The sequence below is a fragment of the Macaca nemestrina genome, chromosome 1, assembly GCF_043159975.1.
Source record: "Macaca nemestrina isolate mMacNem1 chromosome 1, mMacNem.hap1, whole genome shotgun sequence".
Lineage (NCBI taxonomy): Eukaryota > Metazoa > Chordata > Mammalia > Primates > Cercopithecidae > Macaca > Macaca nemestrina.
In genome coordinates this window covers 190,828,067-190,844,130 of record NC_092125.1, presented here as the reverse complement: position 1 = coordinate 190,844,130, position 16,064 = coordinate 190,828,067, and the positions used below count along the sequence as shown (strand labels likewise).

At 48.3% G+C, this 16,064-nt stretch overlaps 1 long non-coding RNA gene across 3 annotated transcripts in view; it reads left to right on the top strand.

Moving 5' to 3' along the window:
* The window catches only part of LOC105494862 (uncharacterized), a 37,437-nt gene that overhangs the window by 3,767 nt on the left and 17,606 nt on the right, over positions 1-16,064 (top strand). Inside the window, exons 2-4 of one of the 3 annotated variants that reach the window (XR_011622092.1) lie at positions 3,126-3,303; positions 4,001-4,879; positions 10,304-10,516. This is a non-coding gene — a long non-coding RNA (uncharacterized lncRNA). The remainder of the gene's footprint in view (positions 1-3,125; positions 3,304-4,000; positions 4,880-10,303; positions 10,517-16,064) is intronic. The other 2 variants (XR_011622099.1, XR_011622093.1) reach the window with 2 other exon arrangements.

Below are 16,064 nucleotides of genomic sequence, written 5' to 3'. Positions count from 1 at the left end.
AGGTGCCAGGCGGATGCTGGAGCCTAGTGCGTGCCTCAGAGCACGCAAGTGGGTGGGGGAGGGGTGGTGGTGGTGGTGGTGGCAGGGCCATGCAGGGCGGGTCTTAGCAGCTCCAGAGTTAGGAGTGAGTAAGGCGGGCTGGGAAAAGACTCTGTTGCCTTTAAAGGCAAGCGCCCCTGGCAGCCAGGAGGAAAGGTTTTGCTGAGTCAGCTGCAACTGGTATAAGGGGGGATAGCAGGGGCTGGGACGGAAGTGCCCCTAATCCGAAGGATGTTTTGCAATTCAAATCCTCCTGTATTGCAGGTAAACACAGTGTTGGATTCCAGGAAGGCCTGATGGGCCAGGCACGACAGTTTTGTGTGTTTAATATTTTCATTCTGATTTGCATTCCTGTTTGAACCACCTGCTCCCAGAAAGCTTTTCGGCATCCCTTCTTTATCTTCTGTATGCCCCTTCTTGACCCTCTGCAAATGGTCTTATCAGGGCCACCACCTGCTCGCTGATGCTGGAGGAATTGAAGGGATGTATTCCCCTCCCTTCTCTCTTGAGTACCAGACTTTTCTGTCCAGCTGCCTCCAGCACAGCCCTCTGGATGTCCCACAGGTCCCTCACACTCACCATGCTCAAACCTGAACTCATTATTTTTGCGCATCCCTTCCCGTCCCCACCCTAGAGATGGCTGCTCTAGCCACCAAATTGCCCTAGCTAGAGATCTGGTATCTTTCCTGACCCCTCTCTGTCTCCCTCATTCCCCATATCCAGTCAATCCCGTGGACTCTGCCTGCCTTCTTCATGCAGACAGTCCCTCCTACAGCACAGGCTAGGACCACTGTTCATTCATCCTTCTCCCTGCCACCACACTGGTCTCTTTAAAATGCATAGCTGACCACATCACTGCTTTGTTCAGACATCTTTCCATGGCACTCAATGATGTGGCTGAATCTCATAGACATCATATTGAGTGACAGCAGCTGTGCAAAAGTGTGATTTCATATGTATAAAGTTTAAAAACAGGCAAAACTTATCTCTGGGGTAACAGCACTTACCCTTGGAAGGGAGGGTCGTGACTCTGGGGGCGGGTGCTGGTAATCAGGGTGAGGCAGGTGGAGACCAGATCAGCAGTACTGGTTTTTTTTATTTCGCCTCGAGCTTCAATATGACTCAGCACAGCATGTTACTAATCCTGTTTTTATTTAAAATTTTGATATTTTGTCATCATGGATTTTTTGCATTAATTCTGGTTTTTCAAAAATACTGCATTAAAAATATGATTTATCCTGATGACAGAGTCTGCCGTCCCCCTCCACCCCTGCTTAAATTTTATAGGGGAGGTGAGTGCCTTTCTTGTCACACCCTGTTTCTGACTGTGTTAGTAATGTTGTGTCCTCATCAGGGTGCTGGTTGCGGGTGTGTTTAGTTTGTGAAAGTGCATTGAGCTGTGTACATTTCTGATTTTCGTACTCTTCTGTATGCATATTTTGCTTCAATTAATTTTTTCTAACTTAAAATATTTCCATGATTCCAAGGGAGTGTCTCCATCTGCTTCTTCCAGTGTCCCCAGCACCAAAAACAGCACCTGGCTCACACTGGGTCTCATACATTTTTGTTGAATGAAGGAATACAATATTTCAGTTAATTTAATTCCAACAGCAACTCTACGAAATGAGTATTTTTCTATTTTCTTTTTCTTTTTTTTTTTTTGAGATGGAGTCTCACTGTCATCAGGCTGGAGTGCAGTGGCACGATCTCAGCCTACTGTAACCTCCAACTCCCAGGTTCAACAGATTCTTCTGCCTCAGCCTCCCGAGTAGCTGGGATTACAGGTGCGCACCACCACACCCAGCTAAATTTTGTATTTTTAGTAGAGACGGGGTTTCATCATGTTGGTTAGGCTGGTCTCGAACTCCTGACCTCATGATCTGCCCACCTCGGCCTCCCAAAGTGCTGGGATTATAGGCGTGAGCCACTGCACCTGGCCTTTTTCTCTCTGTTTTCTAAAGGAGAAAACCAAGGCTCAGGGAAGTAATTTGCCCAAAATCACACAGGTAGTAAATGTGAGTGCCAGCACCTGGATTGAAAAAATAAACGGAGCCAGGTGTGGTGGTGCATGCCTATAGTCCCAGCTACTCAAGAGGCTGAGGCAGGAGGATTGCTTGAGCTCAGAAGTTCAAGTCTGGCCTGGGCAACAAGGTGAGATTCCCCCCCATTTCTAAAAATAAATAAGTAGGCCGGGTGCAGTGGCTCACACCTGTAATCCCAGCACTTTGGGAGGCCGAGGCGGGCAGATCATGAGGTCAGGAGTTCAAGACCAGCCTAACCAACATGATGAAACCCCGTCTTTCCTAAAAATACAAAAATTAGCCTGGCATGGTGGCAGGCGCCTGTAATATCCAGTTACTCAGGATGCTGAGGCAGGAGAATCGCTTGAACCCAGGTGACAGAGGTTGCAGTGAGTTGAGATCGCACCACTGCACTCCAGCCTGGGCAACAGAGCAAGACTCCGTCTCAAAAAAAAAAAATTAAAAATTAAAAAATAATAATAAATGGATGACTTGACTCTAGAGAAACGTGTTAAATCAAATACTGCCAGATTATCTGTCTTTAAAGAAAGCAACAAAAACAACAGAAACTCCAACCGCCACTGCCTGCTCTGACCCAGCACCAGTACAAGCAATTTGCTTTGCCTGGCTCTTATCGCTTAGATTACAATTATTTGAGCCTTATCTGCCTCTGAGATAATGACCTCCTCTAGGGCTGGGGCTCAGGTATTCCTGTCTTCCCTCTGTCCAGCAAGTTATTTGGCACAAGAAAGAAGCTATAAATGTTTAATAAATGAATGAATCAAAGAATGAATGAAGGAGGAGGCTGACAGTGGTATGTGGTGGGCGGACCACAGGTTTTGGAAACAGACCTGCTAACTATATGTCTTTGAGCATGTTACCTCACCTGAATCTCAGTTTCCCCAACTGTAAGATGGGGCTAATAGCAGTACTCACCTCTAAGAATTATTGTGAATATGAAGTAAGGAAACGTGTATCAGGTGACTGTCCTACAGTAAGTACTTGAAATGTGGTAACTATTATTATTTCCATTTTTTTACATTCTCAAAGCCTGATTTTCTTCAGGGTTACAGGGATCTGCCCCTCTCGATTTCCACGTATTGTTTTCTGGAGGTCTGGTCTGTGAGGTTGGAAGAAGAGACCTGATGGTGCTTCCCCCAGTAGCTTTCTTCCCCGTGGGGTGGGCAGAACTCTGGAACAGTCCAGACATCTGGCTTCATGGCCCAGCTCCACCTTGCAATTGGTGAGTTGCTTATTACCAGTGAGCCTCAGTTTTCTCTCTGTAAAATAAGGCCCAGAATAATCTGTGGTTTTTTTGTTTTTGTTTTTGTTTTTTTGAGATGGAGTCTCACTCTTTTTGCCCAGGCTGGAGTGCAGTGGCACAATCTCGGCTCACTGAAACCTCTGTCTCCCGGGTTCAAGCGATTCTCCTGCCTCAGCTTCCTGAGTAGCTGGGATTACAGGTGCCTGCCACCACGCCCACCTACTTTTTTTGTATTTTTAGTAGAGACGGGGTTTTACCACGTTTGGCCAGGCTGGTCTTGAACTCCTGACCTCAAGTGATCCACCCGCCTCGGTCTCCCAAAGTGCTGGGATTACAGGCGTGAGCCACCGCGCCTGGCCCTCTTTTTTTTTTTTTTAAGACCCGGAATAATGTTGACCTTGGAGATCTCTGGGGAGGATTCAATGGCTTGGCCCTGGGCCTAGTGCACAGTAAGCCCTCCACAAGTATTGAGTCTGAGGAATTAACCTGGCACCCTGAGGCTGGGGGAACAGCAAGGAGACCAGAGGGACCCTGAGAAGCCCAAGGACTGATGGGAAAAACAAATAGCCTGGCATAGTTTTGTTTTATTCTTAGAATCATATTTCTCCAGAGAAGTGGAATGACAATGCCTTTCATGCCGATATAACTTTTTCTTTCTTTTTTTTTCCTTTTACAGATAGGGTCTGGCTATGTTGCCCAGGCTGGCCTCAAACTCCTGAGCTCAATCAATACTCCTGCCTCAGCCTCCCAAGTAGCTGGGACAACAGGCCAGCACCACTGTACCTGGCTTTGATGTAACTTTGTAACTCTGCAAAACTCCTTCCCACATGTCTTTCCTTGGGTCCTCCCCACACCTTATGCTGCAGGCAAGACTAGAATTATTCATGTATCCACAGTTGTGGAAACTGAGGCACAAAGAAATTAAGCCACTTGCTTGAGATCACAGTGAAGGAAGAATTTGGAAGCAAATTGAAGATGTAAAACCTGGGCCTCCTGACTTCTAGATACCACCATGCGGCAATTTGGATCTGAAAGAAAGCACACAGCTTACGCCCGGACAGAGCAGCCGGTGTCTAGCTGTGCCCACTTGCCCCACCCAGCCCCCACCTGTGTGCCACCTGGCAGTCATATGCACATTCATTACAGGGGAGCTGGCTGACTCACACATTATACTGGGGCTGACTCATGCTTTGCAAGAGGGAGAGTGAGAATCAGTTGGCCACAGGAGCCCCCGCTTTCCACATCGAGGCTTGAGATTCATGCCTCAAATCCACGGCAGTTTAGTTCTTTAAAAAGGGAAAGCACTGTGAGCTGGCTGGAGCTGGGGATCTCTGGACTCAGAGAAGAGTGGTTTGGTTCAACTCTGGGCTCTGTTACAAGTTGACTGGGTGACTTCAGGCAAGTCATTGTCCCTCAGTCTCTTCGGCTTTGTAACAAAGGGGTTGCAACAGATAAGTGCCAAGACTTTTCAAGCATCTGAAAGACTGTTCTTGCTCTGGTTTGAGAAACCTCGTCATAATCATGTTGTATGTGTTGCTAATTCACTATGTGCCAGGTAAGTGATTGGTATGGGGTTATTAATATCTCATTTAATTCTCATAATGAATTCTAGATTTACTATTTTTTGTCCTATTTCTCAAAGGAGGAAACTGAAGCACAGTTTCAGAGTGATTTTCCCAAGGTGGAGCAGGTCAGCAAGTGGCCGAGCTAAGAATTAAACCTGGTTTGTCCCCAGACTTTGCATAAAATCTAGTCTAAGGGCGTGGTGACTCATGCCTTTAATCCCAGCACTTTGGGAGGCTGCGGCGGGTGGATCACGAGGTCAGGAGTTGGAGACCAGCCTGGCCAACATGGTGAAACCTCGTGTCTACTAAAAATACAAAAATTAGCTGGGCGTGGTGGCAGGTGCCTGTAATCCCAGCTACTCAGGAGACTAAGTCAGGAGAATTGCTTGAACCCGGGAGGCAAAGGTTGCAGTGAGCTGAGATCGTGCCACTGCACTCCAGCCTGGGTGACAGAGCAAGACTCCATCCCAGGAAAAAAAAAAAAAAAAATCTGCTCTACACCTTTATGCTATTAGACCTCAATTTCCTCACTTAAAAAAATTAAACTACATGACATAAAATTTACCATTTTACCTATTTTAAGATTACAGTTGAGTGTCATTGAGTACATTCACACTGTTGTGCAACCATTGCCATCATCCATCTGCAGAATTTTTTCATCTTCTGAACCCACTAAATAATAATTTCCCATTCCCTGTTACCCCTAATCCCTGGCAACCCCCGTTCTACTTTCTCTGTGAATTTGACTACTCTAGGTATCTCATTTAAAGTTTCCTCATCTTTAAAACTACGATAATAAAGATCAAGTGTTATTCGATCCTTCTCCCAGTGGCATGGTTGGCTCAAACTTGAATGTAAGTCACAGTTCTTCTATTCACCTACCCCTCAGGCAGGTTGCTTAACCCCTTTGCCTCCCTCATTTCCATGCCCCTAAAGTTGGGCTGGTGGACCCTGTTGGGACGATCACAGGAGACAATGGGGATGAAGGTACTTGGAAAACCCAATGCCACTTCTAGAACGTGTTATACCGTCTTCCTGGCGGGCTGGAACGCTGGCTTAGATTTATAGTTGTGACAGCTGGGTAGGCTTTAGAATTGCACATTACAACCTGGCCAGTGCCCAACCCGACATTTGGGGCTGAGGCTGGGAGGTAGAAAGCACATCATGGAGGGCTTTGACTGCTTGGCTATAGAGCCCTCCCCTCAAGGAGCTTACATTCCAGCCTGTGCACCTGGTATTGTAAAGTGACTGGTATAGTCTTTACTTACAGAGAGTGCTCAGGCAGCAGTCTGTCCTGCGTGGTTCTTTTAACTGGTTCCCAGAGGCCTGGTCTTGTGGCTGAGAGTCCTATCTTCCCTATTTCCTTGAAGTAGTGATTGTTAGGATATTTTGGTTGCAAGCATCAATGCATTTAAGCCAGCTGTCACCAAAAAGGGAGTTTTTGTTTGTTTGTTTTTGAGACGGAGTTTCGCGCTTGTCACCCAGGCCGGCGTGCAATGATGTGATCTTGGCTCACTGCAGCCTCTGCCTCCCAGGTTCAAGCAATTCTCCTGTCTCAGCCTGGGCAACAGAGTGAGACTCCGTCTCAAAAACAAACAAAAATGTTGTTGAAATCCGGGCATGGTAGCGGCTTACGCCTATAATCTTAGCACTTTGGGAGACCGAGCAGGCAGAGCACTTGAGCCTGAGTTTGAGACTAGCCTGGGCAACGTGGCAAGACCCCATCTTTACAAAAAATGCAAAAATAAACTGGGCGTGATGATGCGTGTCTGTAGTCCTGGCTACTCAGGAGGCTGAGGTGGGAGGATCCCTTGAGTCTGGGAAGGGGAGGTTGCAGTGAGCTGAGATTGCTCCACTGCACTCCAGCCTGGGTGTCAGAGCAAGACCCTGTCTCAAAACAAAACCACAAAAATGTTGTTGAACGGAGACTCTACATTCATTGACATGGTAAGAAAGTCAAAAAGTATTTTTGAAGGGAAAAAAACAGGTTGCAGAGCAATATGTTTATCACATTTTTAAAAGTAAATATGCATAGGTAATATATTTGGACTTCTGTAGATATATGCTAAATGTTAAATGAACTATGGAGAGTAGAATTAGGGGTAATTATTATTTTCTTTTTTGTAATATCTGCATTTTTCTGCAATGAATAGGTATCAGTTAAGTAATAATAAAACAGTTCCGCTAGGCACAGTGGCTGACGCCTGTAATCCCAGCACTTTGGGAGGCTGAGGCAGGTGGATCACCTGAGGTCAGGAGTTTGAGAACAGTCTGACCTACATGGAGAAACCCCATCTCTACTAAAAATACAAAATTAGCTGGGCGTGGTGGCTCATGCCTGTAATACCAGCTACTAGGGAGGCTGAGTCAGGAGATTCGCTTGAACCTGGGAGGTGGAGGGTTCAGTGAGCCGAGATTGTGCCATTGCACTCCAGCCTGGGCAACAAGAGTGAAACTCTGTCTCAAAAAAAATAAAGAAAATAACAATAATAATAATAAAACAATTCCTACCTCCCAGGGCTACAGAGTGTGTTAACTAAGACATGTATTCACTTATTCCATAAATACTTATTAAGTACCTAGTACGTGATGGTATTTGTGGAAGCTGCACAATGACTGGCCAGTGGTGGAGGCTCAGTAAGTTGGAGTCACTTAAAGCTCTGCCTTCCAGGTGTGCACAACTAAGCTGAATGCTCCACACAGGTGCTTCTGCTCTTGTGGTCTGTGTGCATTCTGAAAATCTAGGAACGCAAACAAGGTGCCACAGCTATCTATTGCTGTAGATTAACCATGTCAAGCTGGGTGCAGTGGCTCATGCTTGTAATCCCAGCACTTTGGGAGATCGAGACAGGTGGATCACCTGAGACCAGGAGTTCAAGACCAGCCTGGCCAACACAGCGAAACCCTGTCTCTACTAAAAATACAAAAAGGGGCCCGCTCAGTGGCTTACGCCTATAATCCCAGCACTTTGGGAGGCTGAGGCGGGCATATCACGAAGTCAAGAGATCGAGACCATCCTTGCCAACGTGGTGAAACCCCATCTTTACTAAAAATACGAAAAGTAGCTGGGCATAGTGGCACATGCCTGTAGTCCCAGCTACTCGGGAGGCTGAGGCAGGAGAATCACTTGAACCCAGGAGGTGGAGGTTGCAGTGAGCTGAGATAGTGCCACCACACTCCAGCCTGGGCGACAGAGTGAGACTCTATCTCAAAAAAAAAAAAACAAAGAAAAGAAAAAAGAAAAAAAGAGTACCATCTGAAAACTTAGTGGCTTTAAACAGCAACAGCTTATTATTTCTCATGATTTTGTGGATTGACTGGTCAATTCTGTCCCACATGATGGCAGCTGGGGTGACTCATGCAGTGGCATTCAGCTGGACACATGACTGGGCCATTCTCTCCATATGGTGTCGCATCCTCCTCTGTCTCCTGAAGGATAGCCTGGACTTCCTTATAGCATGGTAGCTGGGTTCCAATGGGGACTGTTCCAAGGGGACAATCCTCAATGTGGAAAAGCTTATCCAGCCAGGTTATATCAATGCAAATCATTCTGGATTTAAGTTGCTTTGTCTCTTGATCTCTCATGAACATTCCTGTGTGAGTAAATATTCTTCCCAATGTGATTTTCTTCTTGTTGTTAAAGACAGGCTCTGGTTCTGTTGCCCAGGCTAGAGTGCAGTGGCATAACCATAGTATAATCATAGCTCACTGCAGCCTTGAATTCCAGGGCTCGAACAATCCTTCTGCCTCAGCCTCCCACATAGCTGGGACTACAGGTGCACACTACCATGCCCAGCTAATTTTTTTTTTTTTTTTTTAAGAGATAGAGTCCTGTTGTATTGCCTAGGCTGGTCTCCAACTCCTGGGCTCAAGTGATCCTTTCACCTCAGCCTCCCTAGTAGCTGGGACCACAGGCATGTGCCAACACACTAAATTAAAAAAATTTTTTTTGAGAGATGGGATCTCGCTGTGTTGCCCAGGCTGGTCTCAAATTCCTGGACTGAAGTGATCCACCTTCCTCAGCCTCCCAAAGTCCTGGGATTACAGGTGTGAGCCACTGCACCCTGCCCCCAACATGATTTTTTTTTTTTTTTTTTGAGACAGAGTTTCGCTCTTGTTGCCCAGGCTGGAGTGCAACGGTGCGATCTTGGCTCACCAAAACCTCCGCCTTCCGGGTTCAAGCGATTCTCCTGCCTCAGCCTCCCGAGTAGCTGGGATTACAGGCATGCGCTGCCACACCTGGCTAATTTTGTATTTTTAGTAGAGACAGGGTTTCTCCATGTTGGTCAGGCTGATCTGCCTGCTTTGGCCTCCCAAAGTGCGGGGATTACAGGTGTGAGCCACCGTGCCCAGCCCCAACATGATTTTGAATGGTTGACTGATAGCCCATCATTGAATGAAGCAGTTTCATCTTGATGAATAATTCGGCAGTTTTCATTTGGGGGCAGTTATGAACGACTCTGTGAAGGACAACTTTGTGTCAAGAACCCAGTACATATCACTGTAGGAGAAGGATTACAGGGCCGAAGAACAGGTGAATTTTTAAAGCTTTGCCAAATTGCCCTTCAGAAAAAAATGGTACATTTTGCACTTCTATCAGCTGTAAAGAGACCTGCTTTTTCGAAATCCTCCGGTCGATACTGGGTGTGGTTTGTCTTTTCAGTCTTTGTCAATTGGATCAGTGAAAAATGGTGTTTTATCATTGTCTTCAAAAGAGAGGATTAGAAGTAAGTTACCCAGAGCCAGATGCTTGAGAAGAGAATTCTTGTCTTTTACTCTGAGGTAGCCCGAATAAATCAGCAGGGTTGAGGCCAGGGCAATGCAAAGTGTCCCTCTGCACAATGTCAGGCTATTAAATGCACAGTGTCCCTCTGCCCGCTGACTCAGGCTGTAAAATTGGAGCATGGTGCTGACAAGAGTGCTCATGGCTGTGGGGATGAGGTCACTGTGTCCTCACTGTGCGGTCGACTGGGACAAGCCCATTGCTTTCCTGTCCCGTGTCTGTGGGCCTTCTGGCAGACAACAGGGCTCACGGCCTCACCCTCCACGCTCGTGTTGGCTTTCACCTTGTTCCCTCTGACCCACTCTGGAGGACCTGGTGCTGCATCTGGGCCAGGCTGGCTGTAACTTAATAAGAATTGTAAAAAGGGGCGTGTAAAACAGGACCCTGAGATTGGTCTTTGTTTTTGAGCAACCAAAGCCATACCCCATAGTGTCAGAAGTTTTAAAACTGGGGGAGGCTTCTTGTGTGGAGGCAGAGTCCTGGACTCAGAGCCGACCCTGCTTCGTCCTAGCTGTGGAGCAAGTAAGGGAGCTTTTCCGAACCTCAATTTCTTCATCTCGAAAATGAGGGTAATGGTGATTTAAGGACTATTATCTTCTTCCTCTGTGCCTGATGCTTGTGATTCTCACAGGAACCCTCAAAGGCTGAGTATCCCACCCAGTTTACAGATGAAGCAAAGTGAGGCCCAGAGAAGGGAAATTGCTTGCCCAAGATCACCCAGCAAGTAAGACACAGAGCTGGAGATGAGCTCAGGTCAGCACGGAAGCACGCAAACTCCTTCTGCAGGCTTTGTAAAGGACTGATGAGAAAAGCAGATGGTTGAGAGCTCTACAACTTCTGTGAGGTAAAGAATATCTGCAGGGCTGGACACGGCGGCTCTTACCTGTAATCTTAGCACTTTGGGAGGCCAGAGTGGGTGGATTGCTTGAGTCCAGGAGTTTGACACCAGCCTGGGCAACATAGTGAAACTCTGTCTCTCTAAAAAAAAAATTAGCCAAGTGTGGTGGCGTGTGCTTGTAGTCCCAGTTACTTTGGAGGCTGAAGCGGAAGGATCCCTTGTACCCAGGAGACAGAGGTTGCAGTGAGCTGAGATTGCACCACTGTACTTCAGCTTGGGTGACATTTTTTTTTAAAAAAGGATATCTGTGATTACAAGATTACAATGCAATTTTGAAAGCCAGCTGTTGCCCAGCTGGACAGCTAGAGTTATTCTCAGTGGTGGGATGGCTGAACTGAGGGCCCACTGTGGAGAGCTGGTTTCCCACTGGAGTTCTCTGAAAAGGTGCCTGATTTCACAGCTCTGATTCTACAGAGGGAGGCCGGGCCCTTCACATAATTGCTACCATTTATTTATGGAACTATTCCTCTGTGCGCGATGCCCTTTATATGTGTACAGTCTGTGCTGCAGTCAATTCTTATAGTGATTCTATGCAGAATGTACTTTAGAGGGGACTGCTGGGGCGCAGGGTGGGTAGGTAACTTGCCAGCTTGGTGGGGTTGGGTCTCCAGCTGGTTGGGACCCCACCCTCCTGTCATGGCCCAGAAGTGAGGCATTCGGGGCTGGACCACCAGCGTTTATGAAGCTTTGTGCTCCATTATCCCATCAGAACGTCTTCTTGGCCCTGGCAGGCAGCCAGGGCAGGGCCATTCTCCACTTTGCTGACAAAGAATCCCAGGGAGGGGAAGAGGGTGCTACCCCCACACCCCCATTGCCTCTGCCTGCTTAGTCCAGAATGCGGAATAGAGAAGTAATGGGAGAAGCTCCCAACTGTTGCTGGATCTCTGCCTTCCAGGGAAGCTGTGACCTCAGTAAGGGCAGGGTGTGCCTTTCCAGGGAACTCGAGGTGGGGCAGGATGGGTAGGCAGTGAGATCAGAGGGAAGTCCATGTTGGGAAGATAGGAAGGCAGGTCTCTGGGGGTTTGTGGAATAGAGGAAGGGAACATCATAGAACAGGCCAGGAATAGGAGCTTGACCTGGAGATTACTTTGCAGCAGGTTTAAACAGGGGCCATGTGGGAGAGTGGAGCCATGGGGTCAGAGGTTACTGCATGCAAATTATGACTCTGCCCCTTATGAGAATGGTGAGTTTGGAAAAATGATTTCCCTGGGCCTCAGGGTCTTCATGTATATAAGGGCCGAAGCCCAGTGGGTAACTGGAGCACTGCCTGGGTTAGATCCTGGCTCCACCACTTACCAGTGTGACCAAGGGCGAATGAATTCACCTCTCTGGGCATCAGTGTCCTTGTCTGTAAAATGGACTTGATAATAATGAAACCTACCCCTCACAGGGCTGTGGTGAGGATGAAGGGGTCTGGCAGCACATAGAGAATTCTTAGAGCAGCCTTTTTTCCTGCAGAGTCTTTGTTGCTATCATCATCATCCTTATCCTCATCCTCATCATCATCTACCTCCAAGGATTCTTGGGAGGCTTAAACAAGGCAGGTTGCACAAATTGTCTGGCACAGACATCATTAAATAATAACAGGGCGGAGTGATGGGTGCTGTGATACAGGGAGGTGCTGGGAGAGACACAGGAAAGAGAAAAGACTTCTGTCTGGCTGGGTGGAAGAAGGGTGTGGAAGGTATGGAAGCCAAGGGAAAACTTCCCCTTTGCCCTCTGAAGGTTCACTGAAAAGTCAGCTGACAAAAGGCAGATTAATAGAAGATTAATAGAAGAAATGGCATGCAAATTTATTAATGTGCACACAGGGAGAACCACAGAGTGGTTAATTACTCCTCACCCTGCAATGGGGTGCAGAAGCTTATATGCCATCTTGAGGTTACAGAAAGAATGGGGGCTTGGGGCCTGAGCACGGTGGCTCATGCCTGTATTCCCACCACTTTGGGACACCAAGTTGGGTGGATCACCTGAGGACAGGAGTTTGAGACCACCCTGACCAACATGAAACCCCGTCTCTACTAAAAATACAAAAAATTAGCAGTGCGTTGTGGTGTGCACCTGCAATCCCAGCTACTCGGGAGGCTGAGGCAGGAGAATCGCTTGAACCAAGGAGGTGGAGGTTACAGTGAGCCGAGATCGCACCACTGCATTCTAACCTGGGAAACAAGAGTGAAACTCCATCTCAAAAAAAAAAAGAGGCCGGGCACAGTGTCTTATGCCTGTAATCCCAGCACTTTGGGAGGCCGAGGCGGGTGCATCACCTGAGGTCAGGAGTTCGAGACCAACCTGGCCAACATAAAGAAACCCTATCTCTACTAAAAGTACAAAAAATTAGCCCCACATAGTGGCAGGCAGGTGCCTGTAATCCCAGTTACTTGGGATGACTGAGGCAGGAGAATCACTTGAACCAGGGAGGGTGAGGTTGCATGAGCTGAGATCGCGCCACTGCACTCCAGCCTAGGCAACAAGAGCAAAACTCCATCGAAAGAAAGAGAGAAAGAGAGAAAGAAAGACAAGAAAGAAAAGAAAGAGGGCTCAGATCCTGGCAAAACAGTTTATGAAAGAGGGAGAAGAGGAGGCCTCCCTCAAGGAGGCCTCAGGTGGGACTCAAGAATCTTCACATTTTTCCTTCAACTTTTATTTTAAGTTCAGGGGTACATGTGCAGGATGTGCAGGTTTGTTACATAGGTAAACGTGTGCCATGATGATTTGCTGCACTGATCATTCCATCACCTAGGTATTAAACCCAGCATCCATTAGCTATTCTTCCTGATGCTTTCTCTCCCCCCATCCCACCCCCAATAGGCCCCAGTGTGTGTTGTTCCCCTCTGCATCCATGTGTCCATGTGTTTTCATCATTCAGATTGTAAATGGGCACCTGAAGTGTTTGGTTTTCTGTTCCTGCATTAGTTTGCTGAGGATAATGGCTTCCGACTCCATCCATGTCCCCGCAAAGGACATTATCTTGTTCCTTTTTATGGCTGTATAGTATTCCATAGCGTATATGTACCACATTTTCTTTATCCACTGTATCACAGATGGGCATTTAGATTGAAGAATCTTCACTTTTTAAAGCTTCTCAGGAAATTCTGATGCCCACCCAGAATTGGGAACCCCTGCCATGGAAGAGGGTGGGGGATATATTTAAACAGGAATAGGGTCCATTGAGATGCCCACCCCAGACCTCCAAGATTAGGGCAGAGAGCTTGAGAAGGTGGGAAGTGGGTGTAGGAGACTCTGACCCCCAGCCTTCCACCCCTCTCCAAAGCAGTCCCTCACTCTGATGGCCACATTTACCACCAGGATCGGCCTCTGGAAGTGCCTCTTCCCTATAGCCCTCTGGCTCCAGCAAGGACAGACGGCCTTCCCTCCTTCCTTCCTTCTTCCCAACAGTTTTTGAGCTCCTCTGCCATGTGCTAGGCATGCTGTTGGGTCCTGAAAGTGAATAAAATAGGTAGTTTCTCCCCCCAACCTCCTGACCCAAAGTTTGGGTGATTCCTGCTCTTTTGGCTCAGCTAAGCGTGAAGTGCTGTGTCATCAGGAATGTGGCTAAGCACAAGAGACCTGGGACAGGAGTCCACCCTGGGGGATCAAGTGGTGGCCGCAGGGCTCAGTGATCCAGCCTCCAGGCCCTGTGGCTTCCTGGTTCCCCCTTCTCACAGGCCCAGTCTCTTGTCCTGGCTCTGGCCTTGCGGGCCAAACTCCCAGGCCCTGCCCTCGATACCCCCTACCAGGAGGGTTCTGGTGCCTGGAGTAGGAGTGAGCTGTGCAGCCGCCTTCCCACCCTCATCTTACACAGAAGAAAACAGCATTGGGTAAGGTCTGAGCAACTCTTCCCAGGGGCAGGGTTAAGAATCATTTCCTCACAGGGGTAGCAGAAACAACAAACACAAGGAAATGACAGGGATGCCGAGGATTTCAGAGCACACAGCTCCGGTCCAGGATGGACTCCCACAGAGAGATGGGGGGAACACTCCCGGGGCAGCTTCCTCACCTCCCTCTTGGAGTCGGTTCTTGTGTCTTCATGCTGCGTTCTGTTGTTTCCTTTCATCAGGATCCCTTGCCCACTCCAACCCCACCCACACCATCAAGGATGTCACCGTTTCACTCGCTCATTGCCATTCATTTACTTCTTCCTTTCTCATTCAACACATAGGTGCCATGTGCCAGGCACAGGATAAAGCCATAGGCAATATACAGCCTCACATGGCATTCCCAGTTGGATGGGGTCACCAACACAACCAGATAGCTCTAATACAACATGATAATTGCCACTGTGGAGTTGTGCATAAGGTGTTATAAAACCGAGGAGTAACCCAGGCAAGGTTGATTCTTGAAGAATGCATAGAAATTCATGGAGCACATACCAAGCAGTGAGAATAGCAAATGCAAAGGCACGAAGTTTGTGATGGCTACAGCGTGGCAGGTTCAGGGGAGCAGAGGGAGTGGAGGCTGGGAGAAGAGCAGGGGCATCCATGAAGGGCCTGGAAAGCTGGGCTGAGGAACTAGAACTTTCTGCCTTAAGCAGGGAGCAGTCATTGGAGGATTTTAGAGAGAGAAGGGACATGGTCAGATCTGCCTCTTTTTTTTTGAGATGGAGTCTCACCCTGTTGCCCAGGCTGGAGTGCAATGGCACGATCTTGGCTCACTGCAACCTCCACCTCCCGGGTTCAAGCGATTCTCCTGCCTCCCAAGTAGCTGGGATTACAGGTGCCTGCCACCACACCTGGCTCATTTTTTGTATCTTTAGTAGAGACGGGTTTTACCATGTTGGCCAGGCTGGTCTCCAACTCCTGACCTTGTGATCTGCCCGCCTCGGCCTCCCAAAGTGCTGGGATTACAGGCATGAGCCACCACGCCCAGCCAGATCTGCCTCTTAGAACAATGCTATGGAAGTTGGTTTTGGGGAATGGGTGGAAGGGGGAGAGGTCAGGCAGAGTGTTCAATAAAGAGGATCAGACACAGGCCAGGTAGGAGAAGCCGATGCCTAGCCTAGGACAGGGCAGTTGGCTCAGCAAGTGTGAGCACTTCTCAGCGTAAGAGCTGAGGTGGGAGAGGGGCAGATAGGCTGTGGAGCTGGCCACACTGAAGGCAGCTGTGTGTTTCCAGGGCTCAGGACCAAAGGGAGGCTAAGGCAGGAAGGCACTCCTGGGCTTTTGACTTGAGCAGGCTCAAAGTCAGCAAATGCAGCTGGGTCTGTGTCTAGCGATTGGGAAGGTCCACAGCAGGACTCCAGCCTATACCTGGGAGTCAGGGCAAAACCCAGCCTAGGGAAGAGCCCCCAGGAGCCAGGCTGGGTGTCAGGTGGGGCCCTTGCCCTAAAAGCAGAAGAGACTACAAGGCAGAGCACCGAGCATACCTGGCTCCAGCACCTTTACGTCTCTGGCCACTTCTCTCTTATGGCTCCCTGTAACGATGAGACGTAGACACCTGGAGGCATCTGGGGCTAGTTTCTTCTTCATACCTGCCCCGCTCAGATGACGCTCCCTCC